At 52.3% G+C, this 21,761-nt stretch overlaps 1 protein-coding gene across 11 annotated transcripts in view; it reads left to right on the top strand.

Moving 5' to 3' along the window:
* The first annotated feature begins 227 nt into the window (after nucleotides 1-227).
* The window catches only part of Casz1 (castor zinc finger 1), a 150,243-nt gene continuing 128,709 nt past the window's right edge, over nucleotides 228-21,761 (top strand). For 4 of the 11 annotated variants that reach the window (XM_087214434.1, XM_087214442.1, XM_087214444.1 and 1 more), the window contains exon 1: nucleotides 6,466-6,639. The gene's annotated coding sequence lies outside the window, so the exon portion shown is untranslated. Of the gene's footprint in view, nucleotides 350-6,465; nucleotides 6,640-8,279; nucleotides 15,177-16,163; nucleotides 16,295-16,323; nucleotides 21,449-21,761 lie in introns of those variants that run through there. The other 7 variants (XM_087214438.1, XM_087214439.1, XM_087214436.1 and 4 more) reach the window with 6 other exon arrangements.

Below are 21,761 nucleotides of genomic sequence, written 5' to 3'. Positions count from 1 at the left end.
GAAGACTGCATGGAGGAAGTAACGCCAGTTTTGGTCTTCAGTGGGTGAGTGGGAGGAAGAAAGGCCCGGAGAGCAGAGCAGGGGAGGTGACAGCTCCCGGGAGCCCCTGTGGCCTGACCAGGGGTGGGGGTGGGGAGAGGTGAGGCCACAGGAGTGGTGGGCAGGGCCATCACTCACATCCGGGCCAGCCTGGCACAACAGGACTATCTTCCCACCCACACTCGACTACCTGGCGCTCCTGCTCACGACACAAGGCACCACATCAGCAAGACAGCTCCTTCCTGCCTCCCTGGCCTGCCCCGCCCTCCGTGAGACACAGTGCACTGGGCTGGAGCTGGTGCCTGCACAGGTACCCGTCATTGTCTGGAGGAAGCATGGCCACTTCCGGGGGCCTGGGGACAGGTTCCCTGCGCCCATGGCCTGGCCACACCAGTGTCAGGCAGGATCCGAATCCTGGGATGCAGTAGCAGACCCTCAACGGGTTCAGGATGCCTCTGCTGGCAGAGCCTGTGTCCCCCACAAACGGGTGGGCTGGAGGCCAGGGAGGGGTCTGGGCTCCCTGAGATGGGGTGCGTGCATTATGTGGCAGGACCCACCAGGCCACAGAGCATGGCCTTTGTTCTGAGGACAAGTGGAGAGCAGGAAGGTGGGTCCTTTGACTTCCATCACGGGGTTAACCTTGTTTGGCAGGGTGCTGGTGCCAGGCCTGCCCCGCCCTGGCAGGCGTGGGAGGGGTTAGGTGTTGGCCCGTGGCTCTTTGGGTAAGAGGTGATGTCAGAAGTTGGCCCTGCCCCTCACCTGGCTGCACCTCTGTGTATTCAGTGTTGGCTGCCAGCATGCAAACAGAGCGCAGCCAAGCCCCAAACCCTCTTTAAAGGGACATAGAGACCCACTCACCCACCATGTCCACTCCCACCTCCCATACAGACGTCCTGAGAAACCCTCCTGTGCTCACACATCCTCAGATCTCCCAGGAGGGCCACCAGGGTGGCGCTGAATGCCAGCCTGGTGGGTTTCACTTCAATTCATTCTTTGCATTTTTAAGTCCAATTCACACCCAAATACCTGGCTCTTGGATTGTGGGTGTTTTTTATTGCCTGTGTTTTACTTATATTTGTATTTCTTTGTGTCTCCTGAATTATTTGCAGGAACACAAATTACCCTTTTCTTCCCAGAAATTTAAAACTTTTTTATTTTTAAGAGAGATGGTTTGGAAGACGTTAAAGACAGAAGGAGTGTGGCAGAGATCAGAGACCCTGGGACTACAGAATTGTTCCTACAAGGAAAATATTAGTCACCTGTGATTCCTCTTGTTACCAGGCAGGGGTAAACATAAATACGAGAAAAAGTCAATTAATTAGAACAAACTAGAAAAGGAGAAGGTTGAGCCAGAGAGAAAAACAGCTTGTCCCTTGCTTGGAGCTGAGCTGAGAGATGAGACAGGGAAAATGAAATCAGGTACAAGGAAAACAGGTAGTATTTATGGCATAGAAATCCCCAAGGCTTTTATGCTGAGAGACATTTCTGGAAGGTGTAGAGGGGCAGGAGGAAGGGGGAGCTCATCTCCGTTGAGACTGCAAGACTGAGCCAGATGCCCCCTTCAGAACTCCCATGGGCTGAGCTAATGCCTAGGACCCCACCACCGGCTACTGTCACAGTGCTTGCTCTGGGGCTCCAGCCCCGGAGTCCTTGTCCCTGTCCCTGCCGAGCTTGTGAGTCTCAACAAGGCCACTCAAACCTTGAGACGGCTCTGCTTTTGGCCAGCATGGGTCTAATAAGGATTCATTACTGAAATCGCAGGCTCTTTCACCCATTAAATTAGCAGAGAGAGAGAGAGAGAGACACCAAAGTGCTAGAGAGCGAAGAGGGAGCTGGGTTTGCTCGGTCACTGCCTGGGGAAGGGCGAAGGAACGCAGGTCTGACAGAGCAATCTAAGTGATAGGTCTCAAAAGCTTTAAAATGTATGCACACCCTTGGCTGCACCAACTCCACTTTAAGGAATGTGCACTGTTATTTATGGGTGAGGATATTCATCAGAGTTATTTATAATAATGAAAAGAATTGGAAACAAGTTCGATGTCCAAAATTTCCAATAGTGAGGAACTGCTCAAGTAAATTATGATCAAACTGCACAATACAGCCATTAAAAAGCACGTTGTAGATCTAATGATGGGAGAAAAGTGCGCACACTACAAGTACGAGGCAGGCTAAGAAAAGATAACCTAGTGTGTTCCATATGATCCTGATTGTATACAATAAAACAAAGGACAAAAGAGAGAGAGACTAAAAACCTACATTGGAAATAAGTACATGAAATCAACAACCGTGATTATTCATGGGTGGTGGGGATTAAGGAAGATTTACATTTTCTTCTTTCTGTTTATCTGTGTTTTCTGAATTTTCCACAACAAATATGTATTGTGTATGTAGCCTGAAAGAAATACCGATGTACTTTGCAAAAAGGATGAGAATTTTGTAAAGCAACTTAGCCTGGATGGGATGAGAATCCAGCTCAGTATTTGGGAAGAAGCCCCTCCCAAGGCTCCTCCCAGGACACTCCCAAGAGAGACATTCTGAACCGAAATGAATGGACTCAGCTTTTTAAAAAATTTTAATTACAACTTGCCCAGTAATCATCATAATCACTTATCTCGGGCACTGGTTCAATTACTCCGCCCCTGAGCATCCATTGAGCACCTAGGGGACAGCACTATGAGTCCCCAAAACACAGGCCCCAATCAAGGAGGACCTCAAGACAGGTAGAAATGTCGGGGAATGGGACTTTGGTTACCTCCCTGCCCAAGCAGCTGGTCCTGGGGGGGTTAGACTGTCTTGGGTGAATCATTCTCTGTGCCTCAGTGTCCTCTTCTGTATAATGGGTCTGTTCATCGTAACTGTCAAGTGGGGCTAATGAGATAGCACAAGCCCTTAGCATGGTGCCTTGCCCATGACAATCGCTCAATAAATATTGGCTATTGATGTACAAACAGGTTTTGCTTTCCATTGCTGCTGAGGACTAGAAACCAAAACACTGTGACCAGGAAGCTGAGCCGTGATTATTTTCAAGACTTTCCCAGTGGTGCTGACTGAGACTTACATTTTCTTGTTGTTCCACGGTCAATTATGGAGAGCCTCCTGGTTGCCAGGCGTGGTGCTCAGCTTCTCAGAGTGGGGAAGGGGTGTTTGTCTGTCTTCCTTGGAGACTTAGAAATTGGACAGGCTCCTGATCACCTGGGTCCTCCCACCTGGGCAGTCCCCTCTGCTGTATGACAGTTCTGTTTGCCACCATGGACCCAGGCCAATGCCAGGGAACTGAGGACTGGCCAGGCCACTGCCTACACTTGCGGCTCCTGGATTTCACCCGCTCCTCTTACCTCCTGAAATCTTTGTCCAGGACTTTTCTAGTTGACCCCCTAGAGCACAGGTAGAGACTTATCTACCTTGGTTTGGTGCCATACTCACAAAGCCTATGTGCCAGGCAATGCTGGAGGGCCGTGAGCATCAGGGAACACAGAAGAAAATCCTCGCCTGCAAAATACTTCCATTCTAGCAGGGGCAGCCAGGAAGGGAACATGGGAACAACTGAATGTGTACATTCATTTTAGATGCTCAGACAGGGCAATGTGATAAAGGCTGGGAAGGACTTCAGTGAGAAAGTGGCCCTGAAGAAGGGAGAGAGGAGCAGTGCGATTCTATGGGAAGGGAGCAATCGGTGAAAAGTGTGCTTCAGGCAGACAGAACAGCAAGTGCAAAGGCCCTGGGGTAGGGATAGGCTTGGTATTTTCCAGAACAGCAAGATGCCAGTGTGTTGGAAGCAAAAGGACTGAGTGAGAAGCTAGAGTGAGGTGAGGCCTAGTACAGGTGGTGGCCAGATCTTAGAGGCCTTGCTGACCAGAGAGAATTGGGATTTCATTCTGGGGGAAGATCAAGAAATGCTAAATTGGACAAAATAGGGAAAAAGCATCTGGTCTCAGTCCCCACATCAGGAGGGGGTGGGAACCCAGAAGTGGAGGAGCAAGCCTCAGAGGCCAAGACCAGATGCTGCTCTTGGGGCATGGTACTCTGTCCTAGCCCCTTGCTTTACTTTTTTCTGTTTTGAGTTGGGAAGCAAGAGGGACCTTGCCTTTTTATCTCCTCCAATGTCCTCCTCCTTCCTCCACCCTGGCCACTGCTTCCAGCCCTCCCACCCTGGTGAGGCTCCTATAGAGGGGGAGGTTGTGGAGCCATTGAGAAAGCGGAGGGAAGCAGAGATGGTTTAATGCAAGTTAGGTGGGTGAGACACCACTGTTGGTGGCATTGGTGGGGGAAGCAGGGAGGAGGCTTGTTGTGGGAAAGGGGTACACCTGAGAGAGGAGAAGAGGCTGACCCTAGAGTGGAGAAGGGGTGGCTCTGCTCCTCGCCAGCCCCCCAAGGCAGGGCCTGGTCCAGGTTGGCTCTGACTCACACTGCTTGGAGGCATTTGCCCTTCACTAGGGCTTAGCAGACACCTGCCAAATGAATGAATGAGGCAAGGACTACTGCTGGAGGAAAGAGAGACAAGGAGAGAGACAGGGAGAGAGAGAAAGAAAAGAAGGAGAGAGGATAGGAAGAAAGGAGAAGTGGAGGGAACAATGGATGTCCCCAGGAGCAATGACATTTACTGTCCCCTATTGATCAGTATCTTGGCCTAAGCCCTTTTCCTGCATTAACTTATTTTAGTCTCCCAACAATCCCAGGCAATAAGGCTTTTATGATCATCCCCATTTTACTGTTGAGGCAACTGAGACACAGAGGGGTCAAATGCCTCATCCAAGGCCACCCAGCTGATGAGTGGCTGGGGTCTGACCCTAAATTCAAGCTGAAAATTGTTTCTTTGCACTGGCCCAGGAATGAGCTGAGCCAGGAGTCAAAAGTTAGAAAACCTACTTCACCACCTTAAAGAGGACGGGGCCTTGGTTTACGGGGGTGACACTGATCCCCAAGGCTGGGGGTGCCTTTGGTGGTGGGGTAGAAATCAAGTTACAATCTGTGGTTGTACTGATATGCTGCTACTTCCTATTAATTCTTGTTATAAGGTGGGGAGACATCAAAATGAAACCCAAAGCCCAATTCTGCACCCCATACAGACAAGCCCTGAATTGATTCCCAGGCCCATTCCAGGTAGGATGGAACTGGGTTTTTTGAGCTGGATTCTTTCCCAGCCAGGAATGAGTGTGAGGTTCTTCCTGGCACAAATCCAATGAGTTTGTTAGGGGACAGGAAAACCTCTGCCCCATCAGGGCCAGAGGGCCATAGAGTCCATGGACTCTGTTTCTGTGTCGTTTGCCTCTGGAACAGCTACTTCCAGTTTAAGGCAGGGCTCTGAGATGGATCCTAGCAAATGCCTGTGTGGACAACTATGCAGGGTGTCTCGTCCCGCAAAGAGCAGGCCCGAAGTCCCCAGCCCACAGCACCATTTTACCAGCTGGTGGCATTACCTCTTCATTAACTGCATTGTGTACAGCTCATCTCCACACCGCGGGTCACACTTTGAGTTTTTATTCATTTATTCAACTAATCATTTATCTATTTAGTTTAGTATCGCGGTCAATTTCTCCTTCATCCCCTCTCCTCTGTGTTTCTCCCCTTTCTTTCATGTCTCCCTTTATTTCCATCGTGACTGTTGGGGCAGGGGAAACAGTGCTTCCGTGCTGGGGAACCGGGGGTGGCCTGGCAGGGAGAGGCAGGACTGGGGCGGCAGGACCCCAGGACTGGTGCTGGCCATCGCAGGCCCACTGGGCAGTGGGCAGGGTGGGCATGGGGGTTCTTCTCCCTCAAAGATGCTGTCGCCTACCTCGGGGCAGGGGATTGCTTAGCTCTCCCAGGACACTCTTTATCCTGCCGCCTTGTTTTATTTTCTGTGTGGCTCCTTTCACTCTCTGCAATATCACTGTTTAAATGTTTATTATCTGCTACCCCTCGCCCCCACCGTGTAAAGGTCATTTTTGCTCACTTAAGGATTTCCTGCACAAGAGGCTGACTGGGGGGGGGGGGGGTGGAACCTTGCAAAGATCAAGTGCAAAGAAGAGAGGACAGCGAACAGCGAGAACATTACGTTCCTTGGAGTTTGACGATTCTGACACGCTAACTTGCAAAAAAAAAAAAAAAAAGTCAGTTCTTCGGTGGAAAAATGGGAACCAAATTCGGGCTCTCGGGGTTCGGGGTTCGGGGTTCGGAACAGGTGAAAAGTAACGCACACCCATCCCTCCTCTCTTCTGCCCAAGCCTGGATTCCACTTGGTAGAGAGAAGTGGAAACGTCTTGGAGCGGCAAAAGGGAGCGGCGCGCTCAAATGTTGCTCCGAAGACCGCATCTCGCGGCGCGCGCACGCCGAGCCCAAAGGGCCGGTGGGTGGGAAGAATCCGGGAGGGGAAGGTCTGGGGGTGTGAGGGTGGAGCGGAGCCGGGCCCCGCGATCCGGCCCGGGTTTTGCATGCCACCCACTCGCCCGCTCGGCCGCGGAGAATTCCATAATCACAGCGGGCGAGAGCGGAGACTGGGAGCGAAAAATCCGGGATCCGGCAACTTTAGGCAGCGCATGCGCGCCCACGGCGCTCCATCCCAAACACACACACATTTTTCCCCCGGACTTGGAAAGTCACCCAAAGCCGCCCCAAGTGCAGGTAAGAGACTCGGCGCTCCCTCCGCCGCGGCCCCCTCCCGCCCCCAGCTCCGCGGGCCTCCCGGGGCGCCTCCCTGCCTCACCCCCTGTCCCGGTGCAGCTCCCCACCCCCGGGGCTGCCGCTTGCAGCTGGGAGCGGGCGTGCGAGCGGGCGAGCCCGCCAGCCAGCCAGCCTGCGAGCGGCGGCTGCCACCCAACTCCGGGCGCGCGGGAGGCAGGGGCACGGAGGGCTGGCAACTGGGCGCGGGGCGGCGCGTCGCCCGCGGTGGCCAGGGGAATGCCCCGCGCGCGGCTCGGGGGGAAAGGGAGGGATGCTGCTCCTGGGGGTCACTTACTCCAACTGAGGGGGCGGCGGGGTAGGGGAGCAGAGGGGGAGGTGCCAGGCGCCAGAACAGGACTTTGCGAATAGGGTGGGGGCGCCCCCTCCCCGCGCTGTGGGCTCCCTGGGGGCAGGGCAGGTGCTCGCCAATACCGGGTAATCGTTCCTTCCCCCACCCCCCCTACAGCTGCCTGGGGGTCGTGCGCTCTCCAAGGCAGAGAAGGAGGCAGGAGTGAGGGGCGCCTGGGGTGACTTTGCAAGACTTTGCCCAGGGGAAGGGGTGGGTAGGGATCGCCTCCAGCCGGCTCTGGTGCCCCGACACCGGGTGTGCGTGCTGCCGGCAGAGGTAGGCAGTGTTCGCCTAGGCGCAGGGTGCCAAGGGGTGCGCCGGTGGGAAAACGACGGCAAGAGGTTTCTTGGATGGGGGAGCGGCGCCCCCTTTTTCATCCGTGCCTGGGAAGTTGATCTCAAGTGCGCTGCTCCAGGCGCGGCAAGTGGCGCTCCTCACTCGCGCCCTCACCCCCAGCCTCCCCGGGCACAGGCTGCCAGCTCTGGGCACAGAGTCGGAGCACCGGCTCAGTCTCCCCGCCGTTGGCCGGAGCTCGCCTGGGTCTGAGGAAAAGTTCGGGAGAGTTGCGGCGGCGGTTGTGTGCGCCGGGAGCGAAGTTGCGCCCGGCGACGTGGGACGCTGGGCTGGCAGGCCCATGGGTGGGCGGGTGGAGCGATGCGCTCCCGGGGGGCTCTGCAGCGGCGGGAGACGGTGAGGCGGGGTCGGTGTCCTAAGGTGGGCTGAGGGTTACCTGGGGGCTTCGCACTGGGGGAGGAGGAACCCCGAATCCAAGGGCGCAGGGCTGAAATACGCACTTGGTGGAGGACAGGGAGAAGAGTGACTTACAGGGGCTCAGGGAACACCAAAGGGGAAATGGCTGGGCCACCAGGTCACTTGGGTCGGGCTTCACGGCAAAGGAGCGTGTGGTTGCTGAACGGGTGTGGGGAGCGGGGCTCCAAGGGGGTGCGCGGAAGTGGGGGATCGGGCCAGAACGACAGTCACGGAGCTCCCGGGGCAGGGGGCCGAGTCGTGCGCCCGGGGTGAACCGGCTGGGCGGAGCGGCGGCCGGTTTATTTTTACTCGGTGGCATTTGCAGAATGTGCAGCTGATGACCTACGGCCGCCAGGAAGTTTTGCTTTCTGTTCTTTCTCTCTTTCCGAAGCCAGTGCGGCCGAGAGCGGGAGGGCCTGGGAGCCCGGCCTGGAAGGGGAGGGGGCGGCCGCTGGGAGGGCGAGGTTCGAACGGGGCCCCAATGGGGCGGCGGGTGGGGGACTGTCCGGGCGCGGGCGGGCTCTGGGCCTCTCGGAGCGGAGGGGCGAATGTCGGTCCCCAGCGTTGGAAGCTCCTCCGAGAGGGGAACAGGTGTATGTGCCGTCAATCACAGCGGGAGGGACACTTTGGGGGCGTAGATTAAGATCATAATAATAGATTTTTCTCTAGGGGTTGGGTGCAGATTCTTCTTCCAAGTCCTCCCCGACCCGGGTCCGGAGTTGAGGGAGGCGCGGAGCGCGAAGCGAGGCAGAGGGCCGCTTCTTCCGGCGCACAAGTTTCTCCGGACCCAGCCTCAGCTTGGGAAGCGGGCCTGGGAGCGGCGAGGACCTGCTTCCAGTCCCGCCGGGGAGGGTGCGGCGCGTGTGCCCGTGCGTAAGATTTGTCCGTCTGGAAAGCGGCGAATGCACCCCTCCTCTGAGCTCCTCCAAACCCAGCTGGATCGCTGGGCGACTGGGGAGTGCGCGTCGCCGCTCCAGCGAAGTCTAGGGGCGCAGCCCTCCTTGTGTGCGGTTGTCCCGCCAGCACCCGGTACACTCACAGGGGTGAGGTGGGGGAGGCCCTGGGTAGTAGCTAGGCGAAGTTGGTAAATTTAGGAAATCTCTAAACTGGTACAGGCGCAAGGTGAGAGCGCGCGAGGGGACTGGAAAACAGATTGCCGAGGAATATTGATTCCCCCCCCCCGCGCCACGGGGGGCGCGCGCGCGCACACACACTCACACACACTCACACTCACACACACACACACACACACATCGCAGTCCTGAAGGGAGCTGTCCCGGCTGAGCTGGAGCAGCTGCGCCGGGCGTGAGGAGGGGGGTAGCTGGTCCCCGGGGGCTGCGCCGGGCTGCGCTCCACGTGCCCGGAGGGGGCGCTGGGCCGTTCGGCGCCTGAGAGCAAAGCGCCCGGCTTTCGCCCTAGCGGCGGCGAGGAGGTGCGTCTGGGGCGGTCGTCGCGACCCGCGCCATCTCTGGCGACCTCTGCCACCTCGGCCGATCCCCAGCCACTTTCCCACTTCCCAAACTTTGGCTTGTAGGTTTGCTTTCCCTGGAGCTCTGGGACCCTCTCTGGGACGGAGTGGGGGAACTTCTCCCTCCTCGGCGGCGGCCACGGCCTCTCTCCCCGGAACTCGGCGAATTGGAGAGACGCCTCCCCCCATCTTGTTAGCCACCTTAGAGGCGGTTAACGAGAGTTTATGGGGAATATTGTTGAACTTCAGTAATCGGGTTTCCAGCGATCTTATGCCTCCTGTTTAATTTATTAGACTAGTTATTCAGTCTGTTGATGATAATCTGTTGCTGGTTTCTATGGAGATGTTAAACTGATCTCTTTCAGAAATCAAACTCCATATGCACTAAAACGTTTAAAGGGGCAGTGCTTCCCTCTTTTTTTTAAATCCCCCTTGCCCCTTTTTTGGTGTTTGTTTGGTTTTTTTAGACTTTGCACCTTGCTGAGACTTAGTGTCTTATTCTGAGACTCGGCGCGTTTTATTTCCTTCTTACGAAGGAGAGGAGCCGGGAAGACTGACATTTTGTGGCAAGTACAGCTTATTATGGCTAGCAGAAAGCGCAGGCTTTGATCCCTAAGTTGCATCATCATTTAAAACAGATCATTTCACCACCACCCTCTTCCCCCCCATCATAGAAGAGCAAAATTCTTTCAAGATCAAAGAGTTCAATCTAAAAAAAATCCAACTATTGTTTAAAAAAATAGGAAAGTCAGTTAAATATGGACCTCCCCTTTATATCTGCTCCCCTTGTGTTTAAAGGATTTTTGAATAAGAAAAACAAAACTCAGCTCATTTTTTCATACTTATTAATAGTTTATCTCCCCCCCCTTAATTTAAAAAGAAGTTCAAAGTTAGATTTCTCTGCCTTTGGGGGTTGAGGTATATTTGCTCCTCTTTTAGATCCTGACCATCTGTTTTGGGGAAATTAGCCTCTGGGAAGAAAGGAATAGAAGTTTTTACTCAAAATTAATGGAATGCTTTAATGGGGGGGGAAGCACTCAAATATTTTAAAGTCCTATTTTCCATATTTTTAAATTTAGAATATTAGTAACCTCTGTCTGGGATTGAGGGTGTATCAACTTTTCCTCCTTTTCTCTTCTCTATGTATTTTTTGTAGACTTGGGACTTTTGTGATGGTGGTGGGGTGCAGTGCATTAAGAAAAGTAAGGCAGAAAAAATTTATCTTGGTTTGTGACACTCTGAAAAATTGCGATCCTCCTCTGGCTTAGATATTTATCGTGCTGACAGATATGATACAAAGCCATTGCATTTCCTAATGATCCCCTGGGACTAAGTTGTAGGTAAAACCATTTAATGCATTTTTAATATTAAAGTAGGGCCCAGGTTCCATTTTCTTAGAGGTATGGGGAGTAGAGGTCTCTCTGCAGAGCTGGGGCTTTTGAGTAGGCTGCTTCGCTTTTTGAACCAGAGCACACCCCCCCTTTCACTTTTCCATTTACTTTGGGGAGGGGCGAGCCATACGCAGGGCATTTGGCGTTCATAAATAAATTTATATCTGGCCAGAAGCTCCAATGCTAAATAAGAGCATACTTTAAAAAAAAACAAAAAACCCTCAAGACTCCACCCCTGCTATGGGAAATAAAACAGAGGCAATACTTGACACACACACACACACACACACACACACACACACACGCCGCCTTCTGCTTCTCTTTTATGCTATTTTACTTTTGGGGGGGAGGTGGGGCGTTTGTTGCTTTTCAGCTCAGATGAGAGAGGAGCCATTCCTATTATTCCCCTCTTTGCTATATTTTAAATTTTTGTTTGATTTGGATTGCAAACAGAGCAGAGGCTTAGGAGTAAAAAGAGCACTGTGGCTTTAAACTCAGGAGTTTGCATATTCTCCTTGTATCTTTCCCCTTTGCTAATTATTGTGTTGTTTTCAGAGCAAATATGTCATATCCATGGCGACCGGGCAGGTTTATTGTCTTTCTGAAGCAATAGCTCACATAAGTAATTAATGACTTTCTTTTTTTTCCTCTGGCTTAGGTTAAACAGATCATTCAAGGAAAGTCATATCTCTCTTCTCTCTCTCTCCTTCTCTCTTTTTCTCTGCTGCCTCTCTCTCTCCCTCCCTCTCTCTCCCTCTCTCTCTCTATAGCCCAGTGACATAAGAACATGAGTTAGAACAAGAAAATACTTTAACCAAGAAATCAACAGCTCATTTCCCTTCATTTCTTCGAAAAGCTCAAGTGTCAGCTCCCAGACCCAGTAGCTGTCACTTCAATGCCTAAGCAGTCCACGAAGGCTGGCAATGCCCTGCCAGGTGGCTGTGTGGGGGTGAGGGAGGTGCTGGCATGGCTGGGAGGAACCTGGAGGAATTTGCTTTTGAGGTTGGGGGAAGCACTCCAAAATGAGCATTTCTCCTGTATTTAGCAGAGTTTAATTAAATGGTTTACAGGAAAGAATTAATGAGTTGGTAGTAATGTGTTCCCCCAACCTCCCTTCTTTTTCCCAGTTTGGTTAATTGGAAAGACAAAGTTTTCTCTGCCATTCACCTTCAGCTGCAGCCTTCTTTGGCCTTTGTCTTAAGTGTTTTTTCTGGAAAAGTAGCTTTTGGAATCCTCTCTGGTTAATATTTCCAGAATTATGGTAGGGTTTTGGTTTTTGTTTCTTTTCCCCCCTTAGACCCCTAGACTGAAGCTCGTTTCTGCTTCTTAGGAATCAACAGCTATGGTGACTGACCATGACTTGGATTTTTAAACTTTTTCTTTTATGGATAGAAGAGGGTCCTCTTAGGGTGTGAAATCCTACAGGGAGTACATCTCCCTTCTGTATGTAGTGGCAATAATGGGAAAGGTAGACTGATACTCTTTTCCTTTTTTGAAAAATCACCTTTTATGTTCTGCCCTTTTCAAATGGACCTTTGCTAGCAAGAAACCTTATGATGTCACCCTTTAACTTTAGCAATGTGCTAGATTTCCCGCTTGCATTCGCCAACAGCTCTGCCTTCCCTCCATAGATGTACATTAAGGACATTTATCCTGCCCCCTCCCTTTAAGAATTTCATGTATAGCCAAGGTTTTGTGTGTGTCCTTCGAAAGGGGGAATGAAATAGAGAGAAAAGCATCTATGTTGTCCTCAGACACAAGAATAAAAAGAATATTTTCCTCCTCTCTGAACTAAGTGAAAAAAGCCTGTGAGTCGACGGAATGAATCTCTTGGCATTGACAATAAAAATATAAAGAAGAGAGATTTATTTGGTATCTGGTTTCTGAAGAGGAGAAGAGAAGGCCAGGCAAGTCAGATGCTGAGACTCCAGCGGAGTTGTAATTGAGCCCGTAACCTCTTGATGTCTATATCAGAAAAACAGACATGAGCAGAGGGAACCGTGCACAGGCAAACAAGCCTGGGAGAGGAGGGAGCTCGGGGGGAGAGTCACAGAGAGAGGGAGATAGATTTAATTTATAGACATTTTAAAAACCGTAATTTCATTAGGACCTGTTCTTCCCTTTCTCTGAAGGGCAGCCCAGCAGACCGATAAGGCCGGTCCCTCTGCCCGGGATGCGTGGTGTGGTTTGCTGGGCGAAAGCCTCCGTGTCCTTGCCAGCTCGGAGGGGCTGTCTACTGGCTTCTTGACTTTCAAATGAAAAAGCCCTGAGTCGCCCAAAGTCAGGTGTGGCTCTGGCTGCCCTGTGATCTCCCCTCGGACCGCCACGCTGTTCTGCGAGTGGGTCTGTCTCCTGCCTGGGTGGTGGCATCTGGGTGTCTTCCATCTGTCACCCGGCTGCTGTAGTTCCAGCAGCAAGAAGCCACTGGGAGGAGGGGGGCCCCCATCTGATCCCCCCTCAAGTTCACCAAGTTAAGTCACTGTGGTTCTGAGGCCACAGCTTGGGGAAGAAAAGCGAAAGCCTGTCGTAAATTCTGCAAAAATTAATCAACCGTTTAAGAGCTGCACGTTAACGAGGTTCTGCAGGCAAGCTGGGCCCTTCTGTTCCCCTGTCCAAAGTCCCACAGAGTGAGGGGTGGCCCCCACTCCGAGCAGGGAAGGGGCGGTGGTGGTTGTTGTTGTTGTTGTTGTTTTTAATCACAATCATTGAGGACAGCTAGGGAGAGGGCAGTGGGAGATGGATTCATTGAATATAAATCCTCAGGTGCCCTTGTTCCATGTTGCTGGATTTTTTTCCCCCTTTTGGTCTGGATCTGTCCTGCGTGTCTTTGGTGGAAAAGACATGTAGTGAAAGAGAGCAAAGGGGTGGGGGTAAGGAGAGAGAAGAGAGAGAGAGAGAGAGAGAGACACGCGTAGCTCCTTCGGAACTCATTATCATTCTTAATAAGTCTTAAGGAATAAAGAAGAGCACTGAGTGTAAATGCTGGGTAATCCTAACACTTCTCAAGGTGAGAGGAATCTTGAGGACACAGAGAAAAGAGAGAGCAGAGGAGGGGGGTGTGTGGGTCCAGAGGCCCTGGGGAGTGGAGGCCCAGGGTTTGGGAGGCTCTGTGGGAGGCGTGGAGGTTGGGGTGGGGAAGCCCAAGATGTCCCAGGTGGGATGGGTTATCTGCTGACACACAGGAGGTCTCCGAGACAGGGTGACTTGCTAACGTCAAGGAGCAAGGTGATGGCACAGCACTGGGGTGTGGCCAGGGGCCACAAGGCCTTTGCTTCCTCCTGGGTACGGTATCCCCAGCCTCTTGGCCTCAGGCTCCTGGGAAAGACCAGGGTGGCAGGTGGAGGGGGCTTGTCCTGCTCCAAGCCTCCCCTTGCTGTCCCCTCCAATTCCCCTGCAGTGACTGCTCTGAGAATCCCGAGGGCCCAGGCGGCGGCCAGAGCTCAGCTCTGGACACTAGGTGGCTTAGAGGATCTGCGAGGTTCTCAGCAGCAGCGACAGCGGGCTTCCCTCTCCGCCCTGCTGGTGGGCTCCACGGTGCGTCTGCATCTGCTCTGCCGCCTCAGCGGGCATCCCTGGCGGGCAAGCAGGGCCTGGCTCCCAGGCAAAGTGATGATGAGGCCGGCAGCAGCTTCCGAGGGGGAGGACAGCCAGCTGGGAACACTCACAGCAGAGACCAGGGGTGAGAGAAAATCAGGCCGTGTGCTCTGCCTGCTCCATCCTGGGGCACCTGGGCATGAGGCACTGCTGAGCCCACGAGAGGGCTGCACATTTCCCCTTCTTGTGAGTTTCTGTGCCCGCTTTGAGAATCCTCTTAATAAAAAAAATGTCATAAGCATAAATATTGCTTATACTTTGAGGGGTCTCCAAAATCTTATAAACCCAGGCTAAGGACCCTCCAGGGTCCCTTGCGCTAGTGGGCTTCTTTCCAATTCTCTGGGATGGGACAGAAGGAGGAGGCAAAGTCAGTCCCCACTGCCACTCCCACCAGCCTGCTGGAGGGCCGGGGCGGCCAGTGCTGTCCAGCTGTCACACAGGGGACCCCAGAGCGGAGCAGGGCCACCCCACAGGTTGCCCGATCAGAACCACACCTGCTCAGGAAGATGCTCCAGGCCAGGTCAAAGGCGGCCCCTGCTCGCCTTGCTTCCATTCTCTAGGATTCCTTCGAGGTTGGGGAAGGGTCTTAGTCAACGGCGTGTTCCAGTGACAGACCATTTTCTTTGCCAAGACAGGTGGTCTTGGAGACCAGCACAATTGGGGTTTTTTCTTACCAAAGTTGGGTGGAAATTAAAAAAAAAAAACTATTTCTTTTGGAAAACAACTTCTGGGGAGCTGGTGGAGGGTGTGTGGGAGTTAGAGGTGAGGGCTTGCGGCTGAGCTGGCTGATGTGAGGCCAGGAGGGAGCGGGCTGGGTTAATGGTGAGTGGATTCTGCTTTTCTCTTGTTTAAGAGCAGTAATGGCCAAATTGCATGCCCTGCGTGTGCCTTGCTGATGAGATTTACTGAAAGGAAGCAGCGCTGCCTCTCTGCTGCTGGTGTCTGGGTAGGTGAGCCCGTGTGTGTGTGTGTGTGTGTGTGTGTGTGTGTGAACGCTCAAGCCCGTGTGTGAGAGCGTGCACGTGTGTAAATGAGAAGCAGGGGTGCGGGAATGTGCGCCGCTGGGCTGGCACCTTCCCCAGCACTAATTGCTGGCAGAGTACCCACAGGGGCTGTGCCAGCGTCCCCAGCTCTGCCCACCCCCCTTGCCCCTGGGAACTCAGCTGTACAGCTTGCTTTGTGAGGGCCATTTCTGAGCCCACTCGTCCTGGGGCTCCTTTGGGAATTTCAGGGAAATCTGATCCTTGGGGAGACCGGGGGTCATGTGCCTGTGTATCTGGCTGGGGACCAGACGAGACATGGGTGGTCGTGCGCTTGGAGAGATCTGAATGCCCACACCCCTGCCATTGTGCTTCCGATCTCTGTGCCTGCTCAGGGTCCTATGAGGTGTGGCCAGGGTGGGGGTGGGTAGCAGCGGACCCTGCTCCAGTGCTGGCCCTGCTGTGAATCACTCTATGGCCTTGAGCAAGTCATTTGACCTCTCTGGGCCTCAGTTTCCTCTGTTGTCCAATGGCCTCTGATCCTGTGGCCCTCATAAGGTTGTTCTGACCGTCAGCTGGGCTTGTAGCTATGCGAATCCTCTGAAAGTAATTAAATGTAATGAAGAATTTATCATGGTCACGTTGTCAAGAGGAGGGTGTCCCCGATGTCAGATGAGCCGGTTTTATGTAATATGGTATTTGTCTCGAAGGGGACCCCTGTGAATTCCATTCCAGAGAGCCAGGCCCGGGACACAGTATGTGCTGCTGGGGTTGCGTTTTTATATCAAGTTATGGGCTGGCTCTCTCATCACTGGAGCTTGGAGATGAGCTGAGGGTTGCTTTTTCAGCAGAACGGGGGGCCCCATTCAGGATGTAGGGTGTGCCTTGCTGCTTTAGCCTTGGAGCCCACAGATTCATCGAGGAGCTGTATATATTTTATATTTGCCTTTCAGATCCAGAGATCTGGGGGTCCAAGTCATGTGACCTTGCGTCAGTTACTTACTAGGCTGTGGCTCGGTGTTTCTCATCTGTGAAACGGGAAGCACTTGGTCTCTACATATCCGGGGAGCCAGGACTGCCTTAGGTATGGAACAATGCAGTATTGGTTGCAAATTCTGAATCTTGTGTTTTATCTCTGAGGCCATCTGGGGGTCCCCCTGGAATTTGGGGTGATGGGTCCAGAGGGAAGGAGAAGAAGGCTGTGCCTGTGTGGGCGGAGTCAGTCCCAAACTCGGGCCAGGGCCGATGGCTCCTCTTTCCCATGGTAGTCAGACTGGTTGTTCCTGGAGATCAGAGGGGCAGCAGGTCTAGCTTGGGAACTGCTCGGGATAGGAGGCTGGGGCGGGGTGGAGGACAGGGCTGGGAACTGGCCCAAGGTCCCTATGGACCCTACGAAATTCTGGGTCTGGTTAACCCCAGGTCCTGCACATGAGGGCTCCTTGGCAGCAGAGCATAGGGTTTGGAGCCACACTGAGTTGTTAGTGAATCTTGAATTGTTTCTCTCGCTTGTTCAGATTAATTCTCTAATCCTTTGTTTCTCTGTCTGTAAAATGGGGGCCAGAATTCCTACCTCGTGGGGTGGCTGTGAGGATCAGGTGAGAGGGATTCATCCTGCAGTACTTTTTCCCAGCCCGAGCTTGGCCCAGCAAGCCACACACAGTGGGACTTTGGACAGAAGCTGAGACGTTACCTGGTGAGCTTGGGCCAAGCCTTCTTCCGGTTGCTGACAACCTGAGCTAACTTCAGAAGCTCGGCTCCCGGCTGCAGGGCCAAGCCAGGCTGCTGTCCCCTTGGGCCCTGATGTGGATGGAGTCCCGGTTTCCCACCTGCCCTTGAGGGGGGCTGCCCAGGGGCACCCCAGGTGTGGGTGGAGTCAGGCAGGGAGAGCTGGGAGAAGAGGCAGAGGGGACATGGAGGCAGTGGCCTGAGGCGGGGGGCACTGGAGGGGCGAGGGGCACTTATGGAAGATGAGGTGTATGAAACTCCATCGGCCTCTCCCATTTCACTGTGCTATGCCAAAACACTCCGGTTCTTGTTTCACTATCTGAGATCTGGGAGCAGGTTAATTTCCATGACGAACTCCAGGCCACGTGCTCGGAGGATTTATCTAATTAAACTGATGCTTTTTGCTAAGAAAGAAAGGAAGGAAGGAGCAAAGGAGGCAGGGAGAGATGGAAGGAAGGGGGAAGGAAGAAAAGGGAAGGGAAGAAGGTGGGGAGGAAGGAAAGGAAGAAGGGAGTGACAAGTAAGGAGAAAGGAGGCAAAAGGGAGGGAGGAAGGGAAAAGGAAGGAATGGAGGAAAGAGGGAAAGAAAGAAGAAAGAGGCCAGCTGCCCAACAGACTGGTGCAAGAGGCAGGGTCCTCGCTGGTGAGCTATGCTCCTTCTTGTCTTCTCTTTTACTTTATTTCCAAAATAGCTCTCGGGCTAGGAAGGGATAGGGTAGCTGGAGTTTGGGTCTGTTCTGGCCAATCCAGTGTCCTTAGGCCCCATAGAAATTTAAATTAAATTAAAAATTTGGTTCAAGTCCTCCCTCGCCACATGTGGCTGAGCTACTATTAATCAAGGGACACTGAACATTCCCAGCATCCCAGAAGATTCTACTGGACTCCCAGGGACAGTGATGGCTGTGGATCCAGGCACTGGGCCGCAGGGACGTCCCTAGATGTCCATGAGCTCTCCCTACCTGGAGCCAAGGTCTCTGTGACGTGGAGCCACCTTCCCTTTCCACCTTAGAACGCGTTTCCTCTCTCCCAGGGCAGGACCGTGTGGCTGCTGCAGCATAGAATCTCTGTGACCTTGGGCAAGGGTCTTAGCTCTCTGAGCCCGTGGTGTTGGGAGAGGCAGTAAACAGAGCCTTCCGCATTGAGTCCTTGTGATCATCACTAGGGTCACCTAGTAAGGCCCGTCAGAAATGGGGACCACCGCTCTTAACAATGGTTGATACTATTTTCACAATGATTGCTGAACAGTGATGGGGACTGCCAAGTTCTTAGGGGCACTCCCCCACTAAATGCTGGTTTATCCGTAATTGACCCTTTCCAGAGTTAGTTTAAATGAACCCCCTCTCCCTGCCACTGCTGTGTTCCTATTTTCTGGAAACCTCATGTGGATCCTTTCTTCCCATCCCTCCTTTCTCTGGGCAGAAGGAAGACTTGGAGCTGCCTTAAATTAACTCAGCCTTTTCTACTCGAGAGTTGGAGTCTCTGTACCTCCCAGCACACATACAAAAGTGTCCATGTGCGTGAACACACACACACGCACACACACACGCACACACACACACACTCATCTGCTGGCCAAACCACAGGAAGAAAACAACGAAACCCCCAAAATATTAACCTAGGGAGTGCAGATGTGGCCCTGCCTGGGCTGGCTGGGTTTTTTCTGGTGGAGGTGCGGGTCAGTGGCCCCTGGGAGGGACATGTGTTTATTCCCGGACATTGCCCAGTGCCCTGTGTGCTAATGTGGAGCTGAAAAGACCCCTGTATTGTACAGGCTCCTTCCTCCGTGAAAAGGCAATGGAGTCAGTGAGTTCCAAATGGATTGGAGCTGACAGTAAATGAGAATTTGGCAGTGGGTAGAAAACTACCTCTCCCCAGCCTCTGCCCCTGACCTAACTAACCCATGCTCTCTCAGCCCTCCCTAAACTCCCAATGCCTATTTGCTTTGCAGAGGGATTTGGCAAGGAATTAGGATTTCTTTTTGTACATACGGTAACATCAGCAGCCCGGGTTCTGTCCTGGCCGACCTGTGCCCATCCCAGTCATGGCCTGACCCCTCCCCACCTCCCAGTGCCTCACCACCTCAGTGGCTCCACCAGTGATCACGAAGGAGTTAAGGGCTGAATCAACTCTAGACCCATCTGTGCATTTTACTCTGGGTTCCTGAATGAAGAGATGTGCTTCGCTCAGCAGGATCGGAGACTGTCTGCCCCAGTGACCCACCAGCCCCCGCCCTGCTGGGCTCCACCATGGACCCGTGGGACCTGCTGCTGGGTCTCAGGACCTTCTCCATGGGAATCTGCAGAGCTGGCAGGTAGCCCAAGCCATGGGGATCTTGCCTGGTGCCCTCCCCATGTCCAGCCTCCCCTAAGAGACCTGTTTTAAAGAAAGGGCACACATTTTGAGCTGGCATCACCCCTGGTTTGCAAAAAGGTCTTTCGATTTGGAGGGTTTGTGTGTGCCGTGGGCCCTGCCCCTGCCCCACTGTGCTCCTCCACACTGTGTCTGCACCCATAAATCAGCCAACAGATAGTTACTTGCATCAGGTCCTCACTGATGGCCACATCCTTCGATCTCGCCATTTAAAATTCCCAAGAGCCCCAGGGAGGGCAGTATGGACACCCTCTTCTGTGCTGGTACCATGGCCTCTCTTCAGCCTGACCATCCTGCCTCATTGGAGGGGTGGAGACTCTCCTATTTCTGGGGGACAGGAGGCAAGGAGAAGTCCTTATTTTGGCAGAATTACAGCCTGTTCTTTAGGGGGGCACATCCTATGGCTGAGGATGTTGTCAGCACCCCCTTTCTGGAAAGCCCTAGGGAGTCTGCCTGCTTTTGGAGCTGGGCTGTGAGCCTAACCCCTCATTTGGTTTTTGTTTTTTTGGTTTTTCCCCTTTAAGTTTATTGGTACATTTTAGTTGAACAATACAGTTACATTCATCATTGGGATCTTGTACCTTTACATGAGTGTCTTGGCTCTTATTTTTTTCCCTTTCCCCTGCCCTCCCTTCACCCCCTCCACCCTTCCCTATTTGCAAAGACTTTGTTTCCATTGTTTTCCTTTTCTCATATTTTTTCTTTTCCCTTCTTTCCTTTCCCCTGCCCCTCCCACTTCTCTGCACTTTTAGACCTTTACTTCCTATTACACAATATTAATTATACATTTTTTAAATTATAATATCAAAATCTAGAAGATATTACCACCACAGATTTTACAGAATTTAAAAGGATATAGAAAGCATATTACAAAAATCATTTTTGAAATAAATTTGACAACTTCTAAGAAGTACCTTGGAAGACAAATTAATGAAACTGACTCTGGAGGAAATATAAAATTTGAATAGCACCTATTAAAGAAAGTATATTCCTAGCTTGAAAACCTACCTCTATGACAGCAACAGGCTCCTATACATTTTAACTGATAAATTATATCAAACATTTAAAGCAGACAAAAGAAGGAACACTTCTCCCCTCATTTTAGGAAATCAACATTGTGCTAATACAAAAACTGGATAAAGATAATAAAAGAAAAAAATATAAACATAGATAGAAATTTGTTTAACAAAACAAACTATTAGAAGTCAGATCTGGCAGTATGTAGAAAGTGGTTTTATTATAGGGATGGTAGTGTTGCTAACCCCTCATTTGTTAGGAGTGTTTTGGTTGTTTTTTAAATTTTTTTCAGTACCAGGGATTGAACCCAGAGTGTTTACACTGAACTATATACTCCAGTCCTTTTTTAATATTTTTTGTTTTGAAACAGGGTCTCATTAAGTTGCCCAGGCTGGGCTCAAGTATGTGACTTGAGACATATCACTAACTCTTTTGAGCCACAGCTTCCTCATTTGTAAAAGAACTAATAACAGTACCTATTCTGTGGGCTTGAAATAATACTGGAAAGGCATTTGGCAACAAGGGACAGCTACTGTTGCTACCATATCTCCCAGTCTGTCATCATGAAATTGAATGGCAGCAGGCTCAGGCTTGTCCCTTTGCTTGGGCTTCAGGACCCCCATGGCCAGGCTGGACCCCGGCCCTCTGGCTGTGGGCACCCAAAGTCTGCTGAAGTGTACTTGCCAAACCAGCAAGGCAAGCATGCCTGTCCAGTCCAGAGCCATGGAGGAGCAGGGAAAAGCCTTGCAATGCCCAGGGATGGGCTCTTGGATGCCTCCCCCCGCACCCCCTCTGGAAGCCCTTGGACTGGCTTGGACAGTCGGGCTCAGGCAGGAGTCTACTCCCAGATGCTGCTGCCATCTTGGTTCACCTTGGCCTCTCTTCAGCAGATGGGCGTGTGGCCCTTGCCCTCCCCCAGCAGCAGGTGGCCTTTGCAGCCTGGCACCTGTTCCTGGAGGTTGGCTGCCAGGAAGGTGCAAACCCAGGAATCGCCCTCCTGATGTGTCCTCTGCCATAGCACAAGGCCCGTGTGCTGCCTAGAGGGGCTGGCCTGGGTCCGTCCTGGTGAAGGAGGTCGGAGGAGAGACTGCTTCTCCCATCCCAGAGTCCCCTCCTCATCCTCCAGGTGAGTCACAAGAGAGCCAAAACTTGCATCCTGGGATCTGTATGCTGAGACCTGTTGGGGAGGAGCGGGGACTCGTAGGAGGATGTGGAGGAAGTCGAACGGGTGTAGGTAGAGGGTCTTGCTTTTGTCTCCAAGGGGTAGCAAGCAAGCTGAGTTGCTCTCAGATTTTCATTTTATTAATAGAGGAAGGAAATAGGCATTTACTGAGTGCCGACTATGTATCAGATCCTGTGCTGTGACTTTTTGTGGGATTGAAGGGCACAAAGCAGGTAGTGGTTCAATTCCTATTGTCGCCGGCAGGAAATTAGGTTCT

The sequence above is a fragment of the Heterocephalus glaber genome, unplaced genomic scaffold (assembly GCF_053883595.1).
Source record: "Heterocephalus glaber isolate CG9 unplaced genomic scaffold, H.glaber_assembly_v1.0 deba00001447, whole genome shotgun sequence".
Classification (NCBI taxonomy): domain Eukaryota; kingdom Metazoa; phylum Chordata; class Mammalia; order Rodentia; family Bathyergidae; genus Heterocephalus; species Heterocephalus glaber.
The sequence above is the reverse complement of the archived record's forward strand: the minus strand, read 5'-3'. Positions and strand labels throughout refer to the sequence as shown.